General features: G+C 39.1%; 1 protein-coding gene across 1 annotated transcript in view; it reads left to right on the top strand.

The window, feature by feature from the left end:
• The window catches only part of RASGRF1 (Ras protein specific guanine nucleotide releasing factor 1), a 219,042-nt gene that overhangs the window by 96,876 nt on the left and 102,811 nt on the right, over window positions 1–19,355 (top strand). The window lies entirely within an intron of this gene.

The following is a 19,355-nucleotide window of genomic DNA, read 5'->3' on the forward strand; positions in this document are numbered from 1 at the left end:
ACCTGTAGGATAAGTTGACGAAGAAATAAAGGAAACAAGCACCCTTCATATTATAACACAATAATGTAATGTAATGCTACAAAAATTGATTAAGTGCATAATTTGTATAGGAGCCGGGTACAGTACTAAGTTTGACTAAGATGTAGTTCTAAGGAGTTTATTATCAAATAGGAGGAAGGACGAATATGAAAACGGCATAAACCACACATTACAAAATGAATGTTTCAGAGAGCTACAAAATAAAGGGGTGCGTGAAATCTGTAGGGGAAGGCCAGGACTAACCAGGGGAATCAGGTAAAGAATTCTAGAGGAGAAAGTGTCTGAGCTGAACTTTATATGATGGAAAGGAATTCCAACGAATAAAAAAGTAGAGGATGATACCCAAGTATAATGAGGAGCCTGACCAAAGGCTAGAAGACAGGAGAGAGTAGGACACATTCAACAGAATGTTATCTGGTTTGGTTGAAGCATTAAATGAATGGAAGGAAATCATATGAGATAAGACTGATAAAGTCGGAGGGGTTGCCAGGTTAGGAAGAGCTATGAATATCAAGTTGAGTTGAAACTTTACTTGGTAGTTTACTCTTTAGCTTTTTGCACAAACCTGGATTTAGTAAGATTTTAAAGGATTTGGATGCTATAGGAAAAAATGTAAAAGGCAGGTAAATAAAGGGTGAAAAAGAAAAGGACTATGAAATTGGAAACTTCTTGGTATGTGTTTTTTTTTCCTTTAGAGTATTGCTTTACCTAACCAAAGATGAAATACCTTTGATGTTCAGGCAGGACAAAGGGTAAACTAATTTTAAGTTGGCATATGGTGAATGGGCTCTTCTCTAATCTTAGCCTTTATTCAGAGAAAACTTCCTTTAGGAAATCCAGATGGATTTAAGAACAGTCAGTTTCACCTTGGACTTTTCTTCCCAACCTGTTATAAAAAGTTACATATGGCTTTTGTCTAGTCTCAGAGATCTCCAGGAAAGGGGTTCCAGGTCCTTTCCTCACAAGCTGTGGGCCAGATTCAGTAAAGAAATAAGAAGGTGTAGTGTTCTGGGCTCAAATAGGTCAGATTAGTAGTATTTCCTAAATGCTGCTTTGTCATGGTTCAGTTCTCAAAGTGCTACTTGTCACTACAGGGAGTGGGAGGTGAAGGGGGCAATCAGCCAAGAGTTATAAGTTCCTTCAGAGTCATCCCCATAAGAGCACAGAGAGTGAGGAAATCTAAAAGAATAGGCCTGGGGGGTCATACCATGACCCTGTTTTTGGTAGCTCCACATTCATATCTAGCTGTTCTATCCTCCACCTCATTAACACTTTCCCTCTCCCATCATCATTCATTTTCCTCCTTAAATAACTTTATTTATGCCTTTCTAAACACCAAAATTATTTTCCCCATATATCCCCCATTGAAACCCCTCTTGCAATTAAGAAATGTATAAAGCAAAACCCAACTCATAAAGCAAATGCCTCTGAAAATATATGCAACATTCTTCATCCACCTCTTAGCAAGAGGGAAGAGGCATGTTTTCTCCTCTTTTCTCTGGAGCCAAAATGGGTTGTTGAACTTCATCTGAATTCAACAGGATTTTAGTACTGTTTTTGTTTATATCACGGTAGTAATTGTGCATTCTCTTGGTTCCATTTGTTACATACTCTGTATCAGTTTATACAAGTCTTCTATGATTATCTGAATTCCTTACAGTTGTCATTTTTACGTGCAATACCATTCCATTCTATTTCTATGCTATGGTGTGTTTAGTCATGTTCCACTCATTGGGTTTTGTTTATAGTTTTTTGTTTCCACAGAAAAGTGCTGTAATGAATGGTGTTATATATGGGACCATTCTTTTTGTTTATTAACGTCCTTAGGTCATATGCCCAGTGTGGGATAGATGAGTTAAAGGGCATGAACAGTTTTGTGACTTTTCTTACATAATTCTAAAGCTGATTTTATACCACATTTTATACCACATTAGGAAAATAGTCATTATAATTAACCATTTAAACATCAAAAACCATGCAATTATATCAACAGTTAGGGAATCATTCCATAAAATACAGCATCCATTTATTTGAAAAACCCAAAAGAACAGAGGCAAGGAGATATTATCATTTCATTTTGATAGTAGACAGCCGATACACACCAGCTTCCTCATTCCTGAATCAATCCCTTTTTTTCCTGTTATGTTGTAGGGTCTACTTAATTTGGGACATCTATAGATCTCTTCTGTACCAGACTAGAGTACACATGATACCACTCTAATTAGAGCATCCAACAGATAGTCCCCAAAGTCCTTAGTTTATCCTGGCATTTTTAGGGTCTCTTGGACAGGGTCTAAGAATTCTCTATGGTGCAGAAGAAGAAAGATCCCTGGGAGACTCAAGAAACCCAAGTTCTAACCTGAGGTCTACCACAAATTCTGCCATTTGACTTCTCTGGACCTCAGGGTCACATTATAAAAAGGAGTAAGACAAGATGATAACAAAGGCCCTTTCCCATTCTGATGGTCAATAATTTAAACATAAGAACCACAAGGAACCTGAAAATCCAGCTAATTATTAAGACTCATTTTTGTACCCATAGTTCAATTCCCCTTCCATTTCCCATATAAGATAATAGAAAGTACTTTTGCTGCAGGGCCAAGGAATCTGCCATGTTTGTTCATTTGTGCATAAGATATAGTAACATATTTCATAGATATACATACATGTATGTGTATTTATACACATGTATGTGTATACATGTGTGTATATAGTATACACATGGACATGTGTGTATGTGTATATTGTATATTGTGTATGTGTGTATATTGTATATGTATGTGTGTATATATATATATACATATATGTTTACATATATTCTACCTCGAAGATATATAGAAACACCTCTGACTCTGTCAAGGATGAATATCTTGTGTAATGCTTGCCCCAGTCCCAAGACAAAGAAAATTTACACTATAGTCACACATGTGTGGTAACATTCTCTGTCTTTGTGTGCCTAAAGAAACTAAGAGGGTGAGAACTATTGTGCCTAGTTAACATCATAGACAGCTTGTGAATAGAACTTCTCATGGGAACCAAGGATTTTCCCAATATGGTAGTATTACTGAAAGCTCCCTCTGTCAGTATCAAAATTCCCAATCAGGATAAGATTTGACAAGCATTTATTAAGCGCCCGTTATATGCCAGGAACAATGAATGAATGAATGAATGAATGAATGTGCAAAGTACTCTGCTGAGGACTGGGGATATGAAAGGAGCTCTCATTCTAATGGGGGAGACAACCCATATAGAAGTTTCAGCTGCAAGTCAGATGGAAAAATCTCATGGCCAATGATCAAAGAGGGAAAGCAGATGTAATGCCTTCTTTTTCACGTTATTTTCACTGACAAGATGAGATCATTTCTGATGTTGAACCATTTGGCAGTGCCAAGGACTTTTGTGGCAAGAACTTTTTTTTCTAGGTCTTTAGTAGATGCAGCTGAAGTACCTGTAGGAGCAATTGCCAGGCTTCTTCACCATAGGATGACATCTGAGAGCACTAGGCTGGAAGCATTGTGATTCCCGAAGCTCTCGGGTCAGGGTCCTGGGCTGCTCCTATCAGAGTCTGTGGGGGATGGTGATCAAGTTCATCGTGGTGGTGGTGGTGGTGGTTTGTCTTGTCTGGCACAGGCTGCCTCCTGTCTCTCCCTCAGATTGTCTTGCTGCTTCAGCTCATCTGGATTACCTGTGTGTGCCGGACACTGTTGTGTGTGGCAGTTGGTTGGTAGTTGGTAGGAATGGCTGGCCCTTTCTCCACAGGAGTTGTTTCCCCAAATGATGGCTGTGATGATGGCTGTGAGGGTTGAGCTACAATCAGGACCTGTGGTTAGGGGATGCTGTCCCTTCCCAGGGCTCCTATGCCTATCTGCCTGTTGGTGGCAGCACTACATGAGAGGCATATAAAGTCAAAAATGAAAGTCTCTGCCCTCAAGCCACTTACATGTGGGTACAGCAGGGGACAAGGGGAAAAAAAACATATACAGAGGTAAGTATAAGCTAAGTAAAAAGTAAATACATATCCAAGGCCATCTCCAGTTGTCCTGATATATATCAGGGGCAGCTAGGTGGTGCAGTGGATAAAGCCCTGGATCCTGGAGGATCTGAGTTCAAATCCGACCTCAGACACTTGACATTTACTAACTATGTGACCCTGGGCAAGTACCTTAACCCTCATTGCCCTGAAAAAAAAGTAAATACAAAGTAATTTTGGAGTGGGATGTTGGAGAACATTTACAACTGGTGCAAACAGGAAAGACTTTGTGTGAGGAGTAATTCATGAGCTGAGCCTCCCAGCATTCCAAGGATTCTACGAGGCAGAGGTGATAAAGGAGAGCATTCCAGTGATGAGGAACAGTCTGCCCAAAGCCAAGGAAGAAGAAAAGGATATGTCAAATACAGGGATCAGTAAATTGACTCAGATGACTAGAGCATAAGAGGGTGATAGGATAGGAAGTAATATAAATCAGCCTAGAAAGCTGGGTTGGAACCAGGTTGTGAAGGGCTTAAAATGTCAAACAAAGGAGCGTGTATTCTATCATAGAGACAATAGGTAGCCACAGAAGCTTCTTAAGGAGAGGAATAACACTTTTTAAAACTCTAATTGTTGTTTTTCTTAACCACATTGAGGCAAAATTTAACTCTTTGCAACTTCTCCCCTATAAGCAGAACACCCCCTCCCCAAAATCATGGCTTCACAGCCAACCAGTCCTACAAGAGTACACCAAATATCCCCTATGAGGAGTTGTTCCTACCTTCACCATAATAAGGGTCACTCTACCCCCCACTCCCAGCATGGGATCTGATTCAGACCAGAAAATATAAGGAGACTGCTAAATCTCCTGCTCCTGGCTGCTTTCCTTTAGTTACTTCTCCTTTCATCCAGAGAGTGCTGTTTCTGTTGCTATGGTTACAGATCTCCTCTCTAATACTGAAGTTGCCAGGCCTGGCTTTAATTTATGGACAAACAGACTTCCTACAGGGCATTGCAGGCTAATGGAGAGAACCCTGGACTAAGAATTAACAGAAGTGATTTCTATTTCTAGCCCTGCTGCCTATTTGCTATGGGGCCTTCCTTGGTTAAAAGAGTTAACCTTTCTGGGTCTGTCTCCCGATCTCTAGAATGGGAATAAGAATTCCTATTTCTGTGCCTGCATGAGGTGTCGAAAGATGAATGTTACAATGTCTATAAACTCTCTGATCTCTGCAGGAAAAGATATTAACCTAATTTAATGCTATTGGCCTCATTGAATATAATCTGGCTTTCACAATCACCTGCCCAAATCTTCTAGATTGGTTAGCCCAATTTACAAAGATGTAAAAGGTAAAGCAAAAAAAAAAAAATCCAAACCTAAGGAAGGTTCAAAAACCAATGAAAACACAAAATTACCTCTTCTCTCCTTCTCTTGATACCATCACTTGTAGCTAAGGACACAAAATTGAGCCCTGACTAATGAGTCGAAATGTTTTGTTTCTCTTTAATGTGTGATATCAGAACTATGTTTATCACTTCAGTAATCGGGCCCTGGGCCAAGTTACAAATATTGATCATACCTTGTATTCCTCAAGAAAACAACTTCATAAGGAACCCTGGTGGCATCTACAGGATGAATCTGTGGCCAAACCAAAGAAGAAGAATTGTACCACAGGCCTTAAAGGAGTAGTTTAGATGTTCTCCTAGTAATCAATGAAGTGGGTTAACTTAGGAAGCCAACCCTTGGGTCTTTGTGATGGACTGTGTTGAGGGCAGAGTTTGAGTGTTCAATGGCAGTGTTAGACATAAAGCCATTAATGGTATGTTGGAGGGTGAGAGAGAATGTGGTCTGTTATATTTGAGAAGTATTACATTCAAGGGTGGGTTCCTGGACAATTGGAGGGGACGTTGGAGTATAACCTCATCATTGTAGTATTGGAATCGGCCTTAGAGTAGACCAAAATTTGTGGGAATATGGAGTAGTGAAGGAGGGCAGCTTGTGAAGACAGGCACCCCCAGACTTTGCATCCAGCCAACAAGATGGAACCCATAATGACTCCTCCCCCCTACCCCTAGAACAATTGTAGGCATCTTGGGACAATGATAAAGGAGTTCTGACAGATGGTACTTCTGAGTGGCAGGTTTCTGATCCCCACCAGTCTCCACTTTGCATCCAGCCAACAAGATGGAACCCATAATGACTCCTCCCCCCTACCCCTAGAACAATAGTAGGCATCTTGGGACAATGATAAAGGAGTTCTGACAGATGGTACTTCTGAGTGGCAGGTTTCTGATCCCCACCAGTCTCCACGTGGGAAAAGAGATCACCCCTAGTAGGCCAGTGGTGGAGGGAGGAGTGCAAGTGAACCTAGAGCCAGGACACTAGAAAGTAAACGGATACTGCAAATTGCTTGAGGCAGAGTTGCCTTGATCCTTACCGGGAGGCCAATTGTGCCAGTGGAACTCCATGGAACTGTCTGGGGAGAAACTTCCTAGGGTGAGACTTTTTAAGCGTCCGAGATTTCTATGAGAAAGGCTAGTTTAAGAGCAAGATGAAGGCGAAACTTCGTGGTCAGACACTACTCTTTCCTTCCACTTGCCTTTGAAAAATGTGAACAGACACACAGGCCCCTGGCTGTTCTCCCAATTGGCCACAAAACGAGTCCATGTCCACCTTGAAAGTGGTCAGGGATGTTGTCCTTGATGGCTTTGGGGAGGCTATATTCATGGAGACTGTGCTACACAATAGATGTCGGTCAGGTATTCTCTACACAGGAGGGTAGACTGCTGGGATTAGGTTTCAAAGGGTAATATTTAACTGACTACCCCTACTGGAGGTGTAAAATGGTTTACAACCCACTTTCATATTTTCACTCCGAGTTCAGTCTAAAATAACCACATTCAGAAACCTTTGCCTCTCTTCTCTGCCAGCATTATTTCATACAGATACATAAATGTTCAAAGTAGAAAAGCGCTTCAGAAGCTGCCTAGTCCAACCTATGCCTGAGCAAGAATTCTCTCTACAATATACCTGGAAGGCAGTCATTGAACTTCTGATTGAAGACACTGAGTGAGAGAGAACCTACTTTCTCAAGGCAGCTTATTCCAGTTTTGAAGAGTTCTCATCACTGGGAAGTTTCATCCTTGTTGCCATTGTTGTTCAGGCATTTTAGTTGTGTCTGACTCTTTGTGACCCCATTTGGGGCTTTCTTGGCAAAGGTAGTGTAGTGATTTGTCTTTTCCTTCTCCAGCTCATTTACAGATGTGGAAATTGAGGCAAACAGGGTTAAGTGACTTGCCCAGGGTCGCACAGTGACCTGAAGTGTCTGAAGTCAGATTCAAACTCAGAAAAAGGAGTCTTCTTGACCCCAGGCCCAGCACTCTGTGCATTGAGCCACCTAGTGGTCCATTTAGTCCTTACATCTATCTTAAATCTGCCTTTCTGTGACTTTCTCCCCATTGCCCTCCATTCTTTCCTTCTTGGTCCCAAATCTAATCCTCTGTCCACTTGACAGGGCTTCAGGTACTTAAAGGCAGCTATCATATAAGCCCAAAGTCTTCATTTCTCCAGGCTGTCCCAAGCCTGGAATCAGGAAGACTCATCTTCCTGAGTTCAAATCCAAACTCAGATATTTACTAGTTGTGTGACTCTGAGCAAGTCACTTCACCCTGTCTGCTTTGTTTTCCTCTACTGTAAAATAAACTGAAAAAGGAAATGGCAAACCACTCCAGTATCTTTGCCAAGAAAATCCCAAATGGGGTCACAAAGAGTCAAACATGACTGAACAACAAGAAAGGCTCTTCATTATCCTGGTTGGCCTCCTTCAACTTATCTGTGCCTTTTCTAAAACATGGTGCCCAGAACCAAACAAAATATTTCAAATGTGGTCTGGTTAGGGCAGATTACAGTGTGATTATCACCTCCCTCTTTCTAAATACTATAGCTAGGTCCCAATTAGTATGAATATCAATCCCCTGAAGTAGAAGCATTATTTGAATTTGCATTCTATATTTCTACTGAGCTATAGCTAATTATCATATTTTACCTTATTATGTCTTCAAATAGTGCAAAGTTAAATACATGTGACCATCTCAGGAGATTCATTATCTGTACTAATGGGGACTTAGCTGTATTCTTCTCTCAATGCAGCATAAGATTGCATTGGCTTCTCAAGTTGCCATATTGCCCTGTTCATTCAACCTGGCAGTTCACTAAGGCTACCAGATCTTTCAGACAAACTCCAACCAGATGAACTAGCCATGCCTTCTTGCCTTCCCTATTTTGTGCTTATCAAGTTGATTTTTATCCTAATTATGAGACAAATTCTATAGTTATCTTTATTATATTTTATCCTATTAAAGACTACTGAGGTATTCTTCTATCTTGATTCTTCAAAACAGTGTATTTATTAGCTTTCTTTTCTCTCTCTTCCAACTTTGTGTCATATATACATTTAATGTAAATTTTCATCTATGGTTTCATTAAAGTCATTGATAAAAAATATTAAATAATTCAGGACTAAGAACCCATCTTGAGCATTCCACTAGTGACCTCCTTCTAAGTTTGACATGGAACCATTTCTGTTATCTTCTAGCCTACATTTCTCCATCTTATTCATAAACATAACATGAGGTATTGTATCAAATGCTTAGTTAAAATCTAAGCAAACTTAATGCAGAAATATGTTTAATGTTTTATATATATATATATATATATATATATATATATATATATATATATATATATAACCTATATCAGATTACCTGCTGTCTAGGGGAGTGGGGAAGGGAGAGGAGGGAGAAAAATTTGAAATTGGAAATCTTATCTAAACAAATGTTGAAAACTAAAATAAATAAATTTTTTAATTTAAAAAAGTAAAAAAAAAAATCTAAGCAAACTATATTTAAGCATTCCCTTGATCTAACAGTCTAGTGACTGTATCTTGAGAAAGGCATACAGACACTATGGCATCTTTGTGTCCTTTTCCATCCTTCACCATTCATTAACCCTTCCTTTAAATAATACATTCTAGAATTTCACACCAAATTGAAGTCAAGCTTACTGAGATATAATTTACAAACTCCATTCTCCTTCCAGAATGGAGTACTGCACCAAGAGTCAGGAATACCCAAGTTCAAATCTGGCCTCAGAAACTTACTAGCTGTGTAACCTTGAGCAAGTTACTTAACTGCCTCAATCTGCCTCAGTCTTCTTATCTGTAAAATTAGGGTAATAATAACACCCACTTCCCAAAGCTGTTGTAAGGATAAAATGTAAAGCACTTTGCAAATCTTAAATATATGTTAGTTATTACTATCCTTTTTATTTTTTTAATTGGTACTTTTGCCCTTCCCTAGTCCTAAAACATCCCATTCCCTATGACCAATCAATAAACAAGCACTGTTCTAAGGGCTGGCGATACAAGAAAGAACAGTCCCTGTCCTCAAGAAGCATACATTCTAATGTGGGAGACAATAAATGTGTGTATATACATACATACACATATACACACACATATATATACCCATTTACATAATATACAATGTATATACACATACTGTTTCCCCCATTATAATGTGTCTATTTATGTGTGTATGTATACACATATGTGTATCTGTGTGTATGTAAATATAAATATATATCAACACATGCAAAATAAATGCAGGGCAGATGGCACCAAGAAGGGTACTAGCAGCTAGGGAGATAAGGGATGGTCTCAAGCAGGAGGTAGCATAATCCAAGTCTTAAGAAAGCCAGGTTATGAACTGGAAATCAAAGGGATGCCCAACAACTGGGGAATGGGAAAAAAGCTGTGGTATATGATTGTAGTGGAATATTATTGTTTTATAAGAAATGACAAGCAGAATGATTTCAGAAAAACCTGAAAAGAGTTATATGAACTGATGTATAGTGAAGTAAGCAGAACCAGAACATTGTACACAGTAACAGCAATATTGTTTGATGAAAAACTGTGAATGATTCAGCTATTCTCAGCAATAAAATGATCCAAGACAATACCAAAGGACTAATGATAAAGCATTCCATCCACCTCCAGAGAAATATATTGATAGAAAACAGACCAAAGCATGCTATTTTTCACTTTCTTTCATTTTTTCCTTTTATTTGAGTCTTCTTGTACAAAATGACTGATATGGAAATGTTTTACATTATTTCAAAAGAAGAAAGAAAGAAAGCCAGAAATCCTTTCAAATATCACAGAAAACAGCTTAACAAACATACCAGGCAGTACTTTCACATTCCCAGGCTAAAATTTCTCAAATCTCATAACCAAATTCATCAAGGTGTGCTCTTACTATCTCCCTACCTACTTGGTATTTCAATTTTATTAGCCATTTTTGTTCTATTCTTTCCCATCCAGAGATGGTTCTACTTGGTAGGAAAAAAAAGAAGCAAAGTTGTGCAATTAAAACTTAACTAAGTTCTAGGCTAATTGAATGCTAAATTATAAATAACTCATATTAGCTGTGTAAAAATGGCCTGCACTAATCACCTTAAAGTCTAAAAGCAAGTTATGGTCAATCTCTAATTATAGTGATAACTAAGACATTAAACAGTAGAATTAGAGTCCAAAAATCTATGCACAGCCTAGAAAGAAATTTAACAGTGATAAACTCCTGCATTTAGGTTTGAATATTCAATTATACAAATGAAGAATGAAAGAGATTTGACTTAAATAGCCATTTGTAAGTTTTTTAAATATAGGTAGTTAATTTAGCTGTAAACTCAATACATTTCAGTAATATAATGTGGCTATCCCAAAATACTATTTACTAGACTTAAGCTTTGTTAACAAGGTATAGTATCCAGAAAATATGAGACAATAACTCTTCTGTACTTCACACTGGCCAGACCTCATCTGGAGAATTGTGTTCTGTTCTAGGCATCATATTTTGAAAGGAATTGACAACCTAGATCATGTCCAAGATGGTTAAGGAACTGGAAACCATGGGTTTTTCTCGGAAACACCTGAGGACAAACCCAGGGCCAATGAATAGAAATTATAAGAAATGGATAGTGCAGGGTCAGCTAGGTGGCACAGTGGATGAAGCACCGGCCCTGGAGTTGGGAGGACCTGAGTTCAAATCTAGCCTCGGACACTTGACACTTACTAGCTGTGTGACCCTGGACAAGTCACTTAACCCCCATTGCCCTGCAAAAAAAAAAAAAAGAATGGCTAATGCAGTTTGAACTTTCCAACAATCTGAGCTTCCCCCAAATGAATTAAGACTTACTGAGGTGATCAAAGCTCTATCACTGGAAGGGCAGAGGATAGATCATCTTGCATCAATTATTTTAAAGAAACCTGGGAAGGCTAACATGAACTAATGCAAAGTGAAGTAAGCAGAACTGGGAGAACATTGTACACAATATTAGCAACATTGTACAATGATCAAATACGCACAATTTTACCTCTTCTCAATAATCCAATAAGCTAAGCCAACTCCAGAGGTCTCATAATGGGAAATGTTATCCACATCCAGTGAAAGAACTGATGGAGTCTGAATGCAAATTGAAGCATACTGTTTTTACTTTGGTTTTTTGGTGGTTCTTTTCTTTTGCCCTTTTTCCTCTTTTACATCATCACTAATATGAAAATATGTTCTACATGATTGCGCATATATAACCTGTGTTAAATTACTTACTGTCCTAGGGATGGGGTGGTAAGGGAGGGAGGGAGATAATTTGGAACTAATTTTTTTAAAAATGAATGTTAAAAATTGTCTTTACACGTAATTGGAAGAGATCCCTGTATGTGGTAGAAGTTTGAACTAAAAAATGCCAAAAGTTCCAACCAACTCTACAATGCAATTCTCTGATTTGATTTAAATTAAGTGAATTTAAATCACTACACTGAGAAAAACATTCAATTTCATCATTTTAACCAACAAAAGTGTGTTTATCTGACATAGTATAGAAGACAGAGAGCCAATCTTGAGTCAATATGACCAGGGGGCAAGTCTCTGCCTCTGACACATGATGGCAGTGTGGCCTTGCACAGGACACATTTGCAGAGTCAGGGCTAAGCTGTCACTGGTAGAGTTCCCTCATACTTAATTCCTTCCTTTGATGAAGTCACAGATATGGTTTCAAAATAAAAAGTACAAGGGACTAGAGATCCAAAAATAAAACTAAAAAATAGCCCCTTCCCTCAAGTAGCTTATAAACCTGTTGGAGATATGCTCATTATACTGGGCTAGCCTGGTCCTCCTACAGCAGACACCATCTTTGGGCAGCACTATACACAAAGTCTTGAGATTAGTAGAACCTGACAGAGCTTGTATCTCACTAGCATTTCCTTTGAGAATCAGGGGTCCAAGCCATGGTGTACCATCAGAGTAAGATCTTCAGGAAGCTTTAACATTGTGGAAATTACAGTTATCTCCAGCTTCATACATTTAAAGAATCATAAAATTTAGCCCCAGAAAGGACCCTAATGATCACATAATCCAGAGATGTCAAACATGCAACCCAGAACACTTCTGGGGGCTGTCCAAACCATATTAAAATGTAATTGGGAGGGGCAGCTAGGTGGCGCAGTGGATAGAGCATCGGCCCTGGAGTCAGGAGGACCTGAGTTCAAATCCAGCCTCAGACACTTAACACTTACTAGCTGTGTGACCCTGGGCAAGTCACTTAACCCCAACTGCCTCAAAAAAAGAAAATGTAATTGGGAGGGGGCAGCTAGGTGACACAGTGGATAAAACACCAGCCCTGGATTCAGGAGGACCTGAGTTCAGGTCCAGCCCCAGACACTTGACACTTACTAGCTGTGTGACCTTGGGCAAGTCACTCAACCCTCATTGCCCCACCAAAAACAAAAAACAAAAAAATGTAATTGGGAAATATTTAACAAAATAGATCAAATTTAAATGGAATATAAATATTTTCAGTATATGGTTTTTTAAGTCAATATGTGACCAGCAGAGATCTTTATGTACAGTTTAGAGACTACCATTTCTATTTTAGTTTGAGATCAGTGATCTAACCCAACCCCCATTTTACTGATGAGAAAACTGAGTTCCACAGAGATGAGTGACATACTCAAAATCATGGGTTACTCATTTTTTTTTCTAAATGTATTTCCAGAATGTATTTTACCACAAATAAAAGTTCATTTAAATCCCCCAAATTTAGCAACTTGAAATGTTTAAATTTTTTATTAAATATATTCATTCTGGGGCAACTAAGTAGTGGAGTGGATAAAGCACTGGCCCTGGATTCAGGAGGACCTGAGTTCAAAGCCGGCCTCAGACACTTGACACTTAACTAGCTGTGGGACCCTGGGCAAGTCACTTAACTCTCATTGCCCTGCAAAAAAAACAAACAAACAAACAAACATATTCATTCCCCTTTCTCTCCCTCCACATACACACACACACACAAACTTCTATCTCCTCATCCTTAGAGGATAACCAAAGAAACTGGATGCCTGGCAGGGGTGTGGTGAACCTAGACTGTTTGGACAAGCTGGGCAAATCACTAGTGACCAAAATAAGCACAAAAATGGCACAGGCTTTAGAAGTCCTTGGCAGTGTCCCATGGATGTGCATGCTGGGCTGCACCAATGATTAGTGAGATCAACACTTAGTAACCTGTTTGACCTCAGACAAGCAATTTAACCTCTCTATGCCTCACTATTCCCAGCTTCAAAATAGACATAAAAATACCTGCTCTACCTATCTCAAAGCAATAAGATGGAGAGATAGAACTGAATGTGCTTTTAAAGGATAAATGCTACATAAATAAAAGAGTCAGTAGAAGAAAAAAACAGATCATGAGTCAGGAAATCTGGGAGAAAAGAAGGAGGAGGTAGTCACTAGTGTCATATTTTGTACCCTGCAATTTTTTTTTTGGTGGGGCAATGGGGGTTAAGTGACTTGCCTAGGGTCACACAGCTAGTAAGTGTCAAGTGTCTGAGGCTGGATTTGAACTCAGCTACTCCTGAATCCAGGGCCAGTGCTTTATCCACTGTGCCACCTAGCTGCCCCACTAGTGTCATATTTTGGAGAGGCTTTTCTCCCTGTTTCCCATAGTAATTAATTCTTGGTTCTGACACTTAACTAGTTCTGTGATTTTATGCAAGTCACATCATTTCTCTAGACCTCAGCTAGCTTATCTGTGAAATGCAGGGATTTGAATTCTTCATAAGAGGTCCTCTTAGTGTTGACATACTTACTATAAAGTGTGATCACTAATAATGTGACCAACAATAACTTCCCAAAGTGAGCTCCCATGGAGTGGGCTCTAGTGATCCTTGGAGAAGAAATGCAGCTTCTTCCCTACAAATAATAATTATTAAAGAGGGGAATTGGAGACTCTGATGATGCCTCTAAGGCCAATAGCAAAAAGTAGTAAAACATAACCACCTGCTCTCAACAGAGGATGAAAAAGAGTATTTCTTGTATTCTAGTCCTTGCTGTAACAAGGGTGAAGTCAAAGCCCCAGAGGCCTACAGCTCTTAATAAAAATAACAGCATGCTATTAAGTAAAAATGTGTTAGCTAATTACTAGTACCCTGACACAAGCCACAGTAGTCATATGGGCATTTAGAATTAAGTAGGCTGACAAGTCTTATTAAAAACAAATTGCTAAGATGGTCCACAGGCGAAGGCCGAGCAAAATAATTAAATACCAAATTGTTCCTTTTTCTTGCTAAAAATAGAAGAACAATTTGAATTTTTGTTTCATTTTGCCCTAAGTGTCAAAGTAGTAGATCACCTTGCTGCCAGTATTCTTCATTCCCAGTGCTTGTGACTACAATAGTTAAACAGCACTAGACTTGGAAGCAACAGACCTGGGTTCAAGTCCTTGGTTCTACCACTTACGAAATGACCTTAGGGAAAACAATTTGCTTCTCTGAGGTTCAGTTTCAACATCTGTGCATCTGGGTCATTACAAGTCGTCCTGAATTTTGTCTTGCCACTGGACTTTGATGAGACTGGAAGAGAGGATGAGGCTGATGACTTGGTGCTATTCTGCTTCACTTAAATCCAATTCATGTGCAAGTCAACACATCCCCCATCTTTGAAAATGAAGGACCAAAAACAACAGCAACAATAAGATGAGACTAACATTTGTATTATCTGGTTCACAGAATTGTTATGAAGAAAATGTCTTGTAATTTATAAAGCGTTGTATAAATATTATTAAGCTCTAGATGTGAACTAGTATTCAAAATACTAATAACATTATGAGCCAAGAGTATGGTGGATATATGGCACTGGACTTAGAATTTAAAAGATCAGGGTTCAAATTCTGTCACAGATACCAGCCGAGTAACCTTAGGCAAGTCATTTAACCTCTCCTGGCCTCAGCTCCCTCATCTGTAAAATGAGGGAGCTAGATCCAATGACCTGTCAGGCCTCTTGAGCTCTAAATCTATGATCAGATCAGAAAGACCAAAAGCAGGCAGTCAGGCAAAACGCATTTAGTAAGGGCTTACTAAGAGCCATGGGCTGTGCCAAGTACTGGAAAATCAAGTACAAGCAAGACTAAAGATAATCCCTGCCCTCAAGGATCTTGCATTCTAATGGCAGAAGACAACACATAAAAAGAGAGCTGAAATGGATGAGAGGGTGGTATGGCCTTCATAGAGGCCTTGTGGCTAAGTTTGAATAATCAGAGAAGACTGGTCTGGAACCCTTCCCCAAAATGAAGGTTCCAGGAAAAATTCGCCCATCAGAAAAGGGACCCACAGGAGCAGAGTTAGACAGCTGAGGTATGATGGCTAAGTCTGAACTATTGGGGGTGAGTGGTATAGGACCCTTCTCTAAAATGGAGATTATGAGAAGAACTCAGCAATGGGAGAAGGACCCTTTTAGTACAGAGCCAGAAGGCAGTTGAGCCATGGTGACTAAATCCAAACAAAATGTAACATTGTTAATAACTGACACCTCTATAAAAATAATGCTAATTCATATTTATAGAGAGCTTACTATTTAGTACTTAATAAATGCTTGTGATAGGTTGGTTCATGTATTATCCCTATTATGTAATTATTATATAAATATGAATTGTTATCTTAATAACAATGCACTTTTAAATGTTTTTTATCTGAATCTGTGATTTCATTGGTGTGGGGATAATTCTGGTATGAAAATTCTTCCAATATAAATTAGCAGTTCGTGTATAATATCGTCTTAGAGCATTGTTTGTGAAATTGAAAGATTGTCATTTACCCAGGACTACTCAACTCATTTTGTGTCATAGGTAGGAATTGAAGTCCTAACTTCCTAACTCCAAAACCACCTCTCTATCCACTGTGACACACTGCTTCTTAACAATGTGAATTATTAATATCAGTAGTGGTTTTAATAATATCAATAAGTATTAGTAATACTGATTCACATTTATGTGAGTAAATGACCATATGATCAGCAAAGACTGTGTTTCTCTCCCACTCCCAGCCCCACAAGGTACCAATTTCCTGGCATCTACTAAACTAAAAAGGATTTGAGCCTAGATTTGGTATAAAAATAATGATAAATAATTCCTAAAATTTTACTGAAGAGTAGAATCCAATCTGGTAAAGAACTCATTTTGACAGTCTCCTTTAAAACATTTAATTCTTTACTGAATAATATGCATCTATGTAGATGTAGGTCCTAGGGTCAAAGATCAGCCAACAAGACTTTAATAACAATGCATTGGAATAAGATCCTAATTTCTTTCTTGGCATTCAGTCTCTTGGCATCTTTTTCTAGTCCTGAACAGGTGCCAAACTGATATACCAAAGCACAGGTCTTATTCCTCCATTCAAGAAGTTTCCATGGCTCCCTATTACTTCTATGAAACGATTCAAACTCCTCTCTGTGTTCTATCAATATCAGTTCTTTGTTTGGAGGTGGATAGTATGCTTCACTAATAGTCCTTTGGGATTGTTTTGGATCAATATATTGCTGAGAATAGTTAAGTCATTCACAGTTCTTCATTGAACAATATTGCTGTCTCTATGCACAACATTCTCTTGGTTCTGCTCGCTTCACTATACATAAGTTCATACAGGTCTTCCCAGGTCTTTCTGAAATCATCCTGCTTGAAATTTCTTATAACACAATAATATTCCATCACAATCATATAGCACAGCTTGTTTAGCCATTTCCCAATTGATAGGCATTCCTTCAATTTCCAATTCTAAGCCACTACCAAAAAAGCTGCTATATTGTTGTACAGATTGTTTATTTACTCTTTTTTGGGACGTCTTTGGGATATAATCCTGGCAGTAATATTGCTGGATCAAAGGGCATGCCCTCAAACTCCTCTCTGGCATTTAAAGTCCTTCATAATCTGCCTGTTCTCCATCTTTCCTGGCTACTCCCTCTCACACACTCTACACCTCAGCCAAACTGACCTACTCGTTCCCAGAACATGACTTGCTATCTCTTGCCTCCAAGCTTTGTAAAGGCTGTCCTGTCCCCTCTGCTAAGAATGCTCTTCCTCCTCACATCTCCCACATGGAATCCCTAAGTCCCTTTAATATTCAACTGAAGGGCTATCTCCTTCTAGAGGCCTTTTCTGGTTTCTCCGCTTCTTAATGCCTTTCTCTTAAATAACTTGGGATTATTTTCATATATACCCTATATTTATTTATCTGTGGATCTATAGTATTTCCCCAGTAGAATGTAAACTCCTAGTGGTCAGGGATTTGATTTGGTCTTTATATCTCCAACAAATAGTATAGTGCCCAGCACATAGTAGAGTCTAGGTAAGTGCTTGTTGACTGACTGATTCTGGGATTGATTGAAAAACAGCCCAGTGTGAACAAATACATGATATAGCCTTCAGCAGGTCAGTAGGTTAGAAGAACAACTCCTACAGAAATAGTCATCATAATCTTCAGTAACCATATCCAAAAGCAGCCTAGAACACAACTACAATAATGCCTTCTTCCTTACACCTTCTGCTTTGGGTCTGTGTCCTCAAATGAGTACCTAATCAAAACTCCAAGTACTCTGGTATTAGGGACATACTGGGGCATCACTTCATCATCAACAAACATTGAACAAGCACCCACTATGTTCAAGGTGCTGCACTAATGGACTTGGGAAGGTACACCATCATCATCATCACCAGCATCACTACCACCATCACCATTATTATCATCACCATCACATCATCATTATCCGCATCACCACCACCACCACCACTGTCATCATAGCTACCATTAACATTGAGCTTAAAGTTTACAAAGTGCGGGGCACCTAGGTGGCGCAGTGGATAGAGCACCGGCCCTGGAGTCAGGAGTACCTGAGTTCAAATCCGGCCTCAGATGCTTAACACTTACTAGCTGTGTGACCCTGGGCAAGTCACTTAACCCCAATTGCCTCACTAAAAAAAAAAAAAGTTTACAAAGTGTTTTACATATATTATCTCATTTCAGCCTTATACCAACCCCAAAAGTAGGTACTATTATTACTCCCATCTTGCAGTGAGAAAACTAAAACTCAAAGATGTCACTTGCCCATTGTTGAACAGCTAGTAAGTGTCTGAGGCAGCATCTGAACTCAGGGTTTCCTGATTCAAAGGCCAAGTTCTATCCGCTATGTCACCTAGAAATATTAAACACAGCTCTTACTCTCAGAGAGCTTATAGTCTCACAAATAGATGGTCTTTGAGGGTTTTGTGATTAGTTATGCCTATGGCTATGCTGTAATGGAGTTGGATACCACAATCGCTCACCCCAAAGGTGAGCGTCTGTGGGTGCTATATCTATAGTTTGTCTCAAAGGACTTCTGAAGCCTCTAAACGGTTCTTAAAAAAAGAGGAGGGATCCAAATTCTACTAAATCCTATGCTATAGAAAAGACTCTAATCATGAGGTTTCAGTGACTTCTTAGTGTCTCGTCAAAAGAATCACTTTAGGGGGAAGCTAGGTGGTATAGTGGATAAAGCACTGGTCCTGGAGTCAGGAGGACCTCAGTTCAAATACAGCCTCAGACACTTGACACTTACTAGCTGTGTGACCCCAGGCAAGTCACTTAACCCTAATTGCCCCACACACAAAAAAAGGATCACTTTAAGGGACAGAAGAGCTCTGGAGGCAGTGATGTGTAATAGAAAAAAATAGACCTGGAATCAAGAAAGAATTGGGTTAGAATCCCAGTTCTGACACCACTCAGCTGTTTGAAACCAAGCCAGGTCATTAATCTCTCTAAACTTCAATGTTGTCATCTGTAAACTGGGGATAAAAAATACTTGCCCTGCCTACCTCAGGGTTGTTGCAGTGAAGGTATTTTGTAAGCCTCCAAGTGCCAGAATGTGAGTTGTTGTTATTCCTTTTCCCTCCTTATAGATGAGAATAAGCAAACACTGGTTCTTAGCATAC

Source organism: Dromiciops gliroides, chromosome 2, assembly GCF_019393635.1.
Source record: "Dromiciops gliroides isolate mDroGli1 chromosome 2, mDroGli1.pri, whole genome shotgun sequence".
In the NCBI taxonomy this organism is placed as follows: domain Eukaryota; kingdom Metazoa; phylum Chordata; class Mammalia; order Microbiotheria; family Microbiotheriidae; genus Dromiciops; species Dromiciops gliroides.